Here is an 8,369-nt window from a genome sequence, read left to right as displayed (position 1 = left end):
TCAAGAGAAAAAAACAACTGATGGGAGAAAGAAAGTGTTACTGGAAGCGAAATGCAAATTACAGGTAACTGAAAGAAAAATGCTAACCCATTCCAAGTCCTGCTTAAAAGTTGCTGTTGGACTTGATTTCCATTTTTTTTCCTTAAGGATGATCTGTAATGGTAGCATATGCCTTTCCATTCTGTCCTCACTTGAATCTTTCCTGTCTAGGTTAAAAAATAATTCCTAGAATTTATAGAAACAAAAACCATTTTCTTCTCAAATCCCTCAGAAGTTCAATAAGCTCAGCCCTTGATTCACAGGGGATATTTTCCAAGCCTAATCATATTTACAGCACAGGTACAGAGATGAAGCTGCGGCTGTAAGTTGACTCTATCTGGCTGAAGAAAAAAACCCAAAACACTGCGATCTCCTCTTTTTTCTTTCCCCCCAAAGTGTGGCATCTGTAATGTAATCTACTCTGAATAGTATGTGCATTTTGACTGAGGAATGGAGGTATGTAACCATTTTTAATGTTCTGTAGGAGCGGCCAGTTACCAAGCATGAAAGCATCAGCCAAAGGCTTGCAGCAGATCTATAGCTCCTCTCAGGCACTGCGGGCTCATATTGCTGAAGAACACAAACAGATAACATTAGGATGAAGGAAATAACTCAATTTACTTGTTAGGAATGAAATTACAAAGACAGTTCAGGAGCTGAAAGCTGTATTCCATGAGAAAGATGAATGAATGTCTTGTAGAACTTTTGTAGGAGGAGACAAAATACCTCCTACGAAAAGAAGGCAGTGCATTATAGGCAAAATACCTCCTACGAAAAGAAGGCAGGGCTTTATAAAGTTTTCTGGCCAACTTCTAGTGCCTTACGCTTCTTAAACCATTGAGTTGTTTTTTTTTTTACACCTACTTTAAAAATGGTGCAAGAATTCATGATAGGAATAGGCTAGCTTTTTCAGACATGAGGGTAGTATAATTAATTTTCCAACTGGGCCTCTACTGTAACCTGGTGAGAGTTTGTATTTATTTTTTTGCTTACGGAGGAAAATGGGTTTAAATAGAAAACCATATGTCAGTTGTACTCTTAAAAATAAGAAATGATTATTTATTTAAGATTCGTGGGAGAAGTAATATCTATTATAAGAACAAGTCATATAGTTGGAAAAAACAGAGAGGATTTTATGCCCATAAACCCTTTTTCAGGTCTGAAATAGAAGCAGTTATCTTCAAAGCTAAATACACATGAAGTGGGGTTATTTTGAGTTAAATTTCGTTTCTAATCTTTTGGAGCATCTTAGAAGAAAATTGGTAGCTGAAACTTCAGTTCTTCCTGTGAAATTTCTGAACATTATTTCTCATGAAATGATGAAATTTCAAATCTGAAACACATAAAGTGCAAAGAATTTCTGTACTGTTGTCAGGAAAGATAGGCCTGGTGTATTTCATCCTTTTATTTGTCTACTTCGGTCAGGATTAGGGGACCTTTGTAATTTAGTCTTAATTCCTTCCAGAGACACACTACAAATGCTGAGCACAAAAATATAGAGGAGTGAATGAGTGATCGAGCTATCAATGTATGAATGGAATTAGACCAGCAAAGGAAAGCACTGGCTGAGTGTTACCTTCCAAAAGCTAGGAAGTGGAGGAAGAGAAAACAGTGCTGAAGGCTCTGAGGCTATTTGTGATCCTCCCTAGTAGAAAGTGAAAATCTTGAGGCTTGCATGGTCTGTAAAAGACTGAGAAGAGTCTGTCATCAAGTCTAACCTGAGGACTCATGACTCAGCAGAAGGACCTGCTCTGCTGGTCTTTACTAACTCGTTGTTTTAGCATTTGAATCTAATACATGCCTTCTCACAGCATTTGGATAAGGTCAATATAGTCCCCATTTTCTGGACAAAGGAATAAGAACCAAGAGCATTCCCTTCCCTCAGGAAAAACATTCCACTTTGTGATATCTAAAAATGCAGAAGTACCAAAATATCTGTCCTCATGTTTTTGTGATTCTGTATACAACTTTCCACATGTGTGGTATGCATACATGTGTGCTGGATTTTGCTGGAGCGTGGAATGTGTTCCCTCTCTACAGTAGATGCTCCCTGGTCTCTTTTCTTATCCAGGCACTCAACAACACATAAGAAAGGAAACATGACATTTTCCTGCTTCTGCTACCTTGGCATGTACAATCTGTACCAAAGAAATTGTCATTCCAAAGGCTGTTTTTTAATGTTGCTAATGTAGCAAGTCATTTTTATGCCCATTAAACAGCCAAAACCTTGTAAATTCAAAATTTAAAGAGTTCTTAAGAAGCCCTAAGTGACTTAAACACACTGTTGCTGAAGCTCCACTGTTCATATGTTCTGTACTTGAAAACCTCTTTCCCCCTTTATAAGACAGACACATAATTCAACACTTCTGGAGTGTGAAGATTTAGTTTTACCAGGTAACAAGAGGTAGTTTATTTTGTGTCTTCTTATTATCAAAGCTTTAAAAATAACTGGTGGTATCTAAAATTCTCTATCCTCAGGTTTCACAAAGAAACACCAAAAATCCCTCATGAAACCAAACTCAATCAGGTTTTCCATTGAGATCTGTGACCTTTGTAGTTTTTCCTTATTGATGCCTTTAAGTTTTAGCTTTCATATTTTCCAGATTCTGTACTGCATTAGCATATAACTCTGAACTTCATATCAAGTGTTAGCAAGTTCTCTTTACCGTTTAGTTAGACAAAACAATCATTTTCCAGCCTGAGAACCAAGGACACCACTGCAGCTTCAGGCCCAAAAAGTATAAGCAATGGTGAATTGAGGAGAGCAAACTGAGACTATGTGACTTCATAACAAGCTGTAATTGGACAATTAACCTCAATGTAAATAGACCAAAACTTATAAAAGTGTGAAAACGTGTGACTTGTCGTCCATCCTGGGTGGAGCCATGGCCAGGCTCTTGTACTGCCCAAGGTGTATCCTTTGAAGGCCTTTTTAATAAATATCTGCTTTATTCCTTTAACACTGTCTAGCCTCTGTTTTAGGTAGCCTCTTAAGGCATCATTATATCTGGGGAATGGATGTGGACATATCTTGGAAACAGCAATTTTGCAATAGACATTTTGTTATCATCCAATGTGTATTCTTGGCTGAAGTACGTCTTCCCTCTGTTTTTCACTCATGTGTGCTTACAATCCACAAAGCAAATAGACATCTGTAGGTGTCTTTAGTGCAACTCAATCTGTCTGAATAGAATGATTGAAAAGGAATATGTTTGTGTACGGGGCAAAGAGCAGACTGACTCTTACCTTACTGTGGCAAAATAAACTAAACTCAGTTAACTGGAGATAACCATAATGCACTCACAAAACCATACACTAACTGAGTTTATTATTTATATAAATTTAAGAGGAGAGAAACGACCCTCTCTTTAAGTCTTATTTGCCAAACTTCTGATCAGATTAATTGGTACAGTAATTCTGCAAAGCACATCAATATAATTAGCAAAAATAAAATGTAAACAATGTGTTAAATAGTGAACAAGCATTAGTAAATATTTTAAAGACTGAAAAATAAAACAAATATTGTATTTGGGATTAGCACTTTGAACGATGAAGCCACAGAAGAAAATTGGTAGACTTTGATGAAATTGTGATTTCATTGGACCAATGATTTTGCAAGCAGGGTCTATGCATCATAGCAAGAAAAAAGTACTCTGTAAGGAATTTGCTTTGATTTGAGACATTTTCAGAGGGCTATTTTAATTTAATTAATGAAAAATCATAGGTTAATTGCCTTCTGCTTTAATGTGAAGGTATTATGCATGCAGGCATATTTTATTTATATCTTGACTGTTTGATGTACACAATCAATTCAAAAAGGGATAATGAAGAAGTGTTCCACCCTGTGTGGAATAATAATTAGAGACTCTAGCGCAGGTTTTTTTAAAATTAATTGTGCAGTTCTGTAAACATGTTTGACATAATGCTGAGAAAAGCATTTGTCAAATTTTGCTATTATTCTCACTTCTTCTTCTTCTTCCAATCCCTTTTACCCCTATCCTTTTCCCCTTGTAGTCAAAATACCTCGTATGGCACTAACTTGCACTGCTCCAGCAGCAATCTGACTTTGTAGGACAGCTGTAGATCAGTCAGCATGGCATTGAGGAAAAGTTGCCCTTTGAAGAGCTGATGTTATGGGAAGGATGTTTATCAGTAACAGCAATGTTAAAATCTGTGGGCTTTGGAAGGGTCTGGGAAAGATGCTGAGCTATAATAAGCTGCTGTGCCCTATAACAGCAACCACAATGTATTGGGCAGAGCAGTCACTGGGACAACAGGAATACCAGATCTTCCAAGATGAGGCCATGCAAGCTCTGTAGGACACTGCTAACAGGATGTTTGTCTTGCTGAAGGTAAAATGAGCATTGACAGGATAAATCCAGACACCTGATCTTGAGAATTATAAGCTCTCACTAAAGGTCTTTTTCCTGACATACTTTTAAAAGACAGAAGGTAGAGACAAAGCAATAAAATGAGGACAAAGAAAACAACCTCCAAGTCTCCAATTCTCTTGCACCACATAGGGAAGAGGGGAGTAGTTGAATTCATTGGTCCCAGAGCATGTTGGAAAGTGGCAAAAGAGTACTTGAGCTCATGTGGGCACGTACGTATGTACACTCACCCTTCCCTTGGTACCTGGGCATTGTGAGGTCTGGAAATAGTGCCTGATCTCAGCAACTCTTCAGTGGCCTTCTGAAAGTGTGCAGTGGAAGGATCACTTCCAATTCCAAAGCTGTAGCATGTCTGGATAATTGGGACTGTACTCTGACCTGCACTCAGCGAGGTGAGTCTGCACCTCAAATCCTGTTTTCAGTTTTAGGCCCCTCACTACAGACAGACCTTGAGGAGCTGGAGAATGTCCAGAGAAAGGAAATGGAGCTGGTGAAGGGTCTGGAGGACAAGTGTGATGGGGAGCATCTGAGGGAGCTGGGGTTGTTTAGCCTGCAAAAAAAAGGAATCTTACAGGGTGCCTTATCCCTCTCTACAACATCCTGGGAGTATTTTGCAGCCAGGTGGGGGTCAGTCTCTTCTTGCAGGTAATAATGGCAGGACAAGAGTAAATGGCCCCAAGTTGTGCCAGGGGAGGTTTAGATTAGATATTAGGAAAAATTTCTTTATTGAATGTGGGATCAGGCATTAGAACAGGCTGCACAAGGAAGTGGTGGAATCACTGTCACCATGTGTGGAAATGTTCAGAAATGTGTGGATGCAGCATCTGGGAATATGGTTTAGTGGTTAACACAGTGATTCTGGATTAACAGTTGGATTTCATCATCTCAGAGGCTTTTTCCCAACCTTAATGATTCTATGGTTCTATGATACTTAGATCTATAGAAAAATTAAGATTCCTAGAAATAGTTGTCTTCACTTGGAGCCTCCTCTGCCTCCCTGACATCCTCTCTGTTTGAAGGCTGAATTAATTGACATTGCCTTTGGGAGAGTTTATCATGAAACAGAGGTCTTTGCTGGTTTTGTGGTGACTGTATTGTGTAGTAATATGATGGCAAAGAGGTTTCCATGGATTTCTGATTCCATAGTTGTAGCTATTCACATTCATGCAGATTCAGTCTCCCCTCTATTATCTGCTAGGAAAGCGAACATAAGCTATCTTAGGTTGTGTCTGTTCCTCTGCTTGATAGATCCTCACCAGTGGGAGCAGGCAGTCAAAGTATCTTATGTGTAGAGGACATGGATGTTGAGATCACAGGTGATTTGCAAACTGCTGTTCTTTTTTCCCAACAGAAAATATATGCATTTTTTGATTTTTTCATTTTGTTTCAACACAGCATAATCAATTCCTCACACACAATGAGCTTCTTTTAAGTACTCAGATCCCAGAGGAAGATCTCCTTCATATGGCTTTTCTTGGAATAATCTTAGTCCTCACAATAAAATAATAAAGTCTTATTAAGTCTTCATACTTAGTAGGCTATTGTATTTGAAAGATTTCAGATGCCATAAATAAAGGCTTATCTTAGATTTCTATCTTACATTTATAAGGAAATATCTAAAGCTTTTTACAGAACTGAAGTTTGAAAAATCACTTGAACTAGTATAATTCAAGGACTAGACCACTCTTTTGTCCTGTGGATAAACAAAGTAAAACCTGTTAAATAACCATTATTGGTGAGAAACTCTTATATGAACCTATCAATATTAAATCCCTAGAAATGGGTATTTGTAAGGGAGGTTTAGATGGAGCATGATCATCTGCTATTTTCTGACAAGAGTTCAATGATGCTTTCCTGAAAAAGCAACAAACTATGAATATATGGCTAAAGCAACACGTTAATCTGAAAGAGTTAATGAGAACTAGAGCTCATGCATTCCTTCAGATGAAAAGAGCCAAGAGTTCATCTCAATACAGAGATAATAAATATGCTGATCAGAATTTTTCTGTGTTTTTAGCTCTACAATTAGAACCATGGGTTTCCTTAAAATTGCTGTCAGGTAAATTAAAGAAGACTGCATATCCATTAAATAATTATTTCAGTATCCTACATTTGAGTTTCTTGAATTTCTGGCTGTGTACAATTTACATGATTCTTGCACCTGATCCCTACTGACCTGTATTCCAATGATGCAAATATGAATTTCTCAGCTATGTCCTCCCAGGCCTAATAATTTCCTTTAATAACATACGTAAGCCCCTAAAATTTTAATTATCCATTTTGCCATTGGTAAAATTTCTAAGAGTTCAAGTGAGGCCCATTACTGAACATGAAGACAGATCACTGTTCAGCCACCCCCAAAGGATCTGAGTTATTACCTACTTGGATATAAAATCATCTAACCTAAAATTATACAAAATTATTTCTCTATCAAGTTCTTTAGCTGAAATATAGTATCTATTTTTGGAGGATTTGCTATCTTGGTTTAAATAAGTGGCAAAAAACCCAATAAAAATCCAGGTAACTTTTCTCAATTGTTGTTTTTCTTTCTTTTAAAATTATCTTAGATATTATTTCAATACTGCATTGATTCAGCAGAAGTGACCAAGCTCAGCCTCTTGCTGTATTTTCATCTCCTTAGATAAATAAATTTACTAGATCTGAAACCTATGTCCTCTTTGAGTAATTACATGATCATATTTCTTCTGGGTAACACACACTAAAGAGTGTACTTCAGTTTCTCACAGTGATCAGAGTTTTCTGTGAAACAGTTCTTGAAGCTCTCCTTTTACATTCACATTCTCACATATGATAAACTCAGAAGGCATTACCTGTTAGAGGATTTTGCTAATTATGTCACTGTGGAATAAACTACTCTCACTTTCTATCTGATGTTCCCTTGCTCCTTCCTCTATTGCAATGAAGCACTGTGTTGATTGTCCTGACCCCAAAGTCCTTTCCTTAACTGCTTTTCTTTCTTATAAATACCATCTGTAATCCAGATTCTTAGATTTAGTTTTGTTAAAATGCATATTGCTGAAATAAGCCAGTTTTCTCTTTGAAGCTGATCTGTTCTTTTTAACTACTCCATGGATTTTTATATGATTGGCAAAATCTACCTCCAAGTTTTTCCTCTTGGCTGTTGAATATAGCACTGGACAAAGGGAAGGTTACTGCCTGGAAATATCCCCAGAAGATGATGCTTCCCTTTTTAAAGATTAGTAGATTTACCACTTTTTAATCCATTTAATCTGTTCTAGATAATGCCCATTAAAAAAAAAAAAAAAAAAAAAACAAAAAACAAACGGAAAACAAAATGTTTTCCTGAAACTCAGAGAGCTTCTAAGTTCATCAGAATTAAGCAAGACTGAGTCAGAAGGTTTTTAGAAGCTAACATGTATCTATACATAGAGAAATCTTAGGCAGCCAAATTCAGAGTTTCATCAAAAAATGATATAAACTTTGTCTGACAGCCCCTTTTTTTTCCATCTTACACAGCCATACAACATATAACTTATTTTCACACGAGGTTTAATAGATGCTTCTGCTGTTTATGCACAATTACTGAAAACATTACCATATTGGTGTACTATTATGCTTCATTTTGTAATATAATATGAACCTAAATGACAAACTCCATCACCAATAACATGGAGGGTGTTTGATTTTGGTAATTAGCAATTTTGGTAATAAGAAAAGGGAAAACCGAGATAGAGTAAAAACCCCCAAATCCAACAACACAACCAAAAAATGTTGCCTTGAAGTGGGTTAGTTGTTGTTTCTGTAGGAGACAAGAGAAGTACCAGGAACAAGCCTAGGAAAACTTCAAAATGCAGGTTTCTGGGGACTGTCTAGCAAGAGGAGAGCAGAAAAAGTCCCTGAGCTGGCTGGGCTGTGTTTGAGGCCTGTGGATTGATGGGGTTGCAAACCCCTCTGAGG

The sequence above is a fragment of the Geospiza fortis genome, unplaced genomic scaffold (assembly GCF_000277835.1).
Source record: "Geospiza fortis unplaced genomic scaffold, GeoFor_1.0 scaffold121, whole genome shotgun sequence".
Lineage (NCBI taxonomy): Eukaryota > Metazoa > Chordata > Aves > Passeriformes > Thraupidae > Geospiza > Geospiza fortis.
This window is presented reverse-complemented; position numbering follows the sequence as displayed.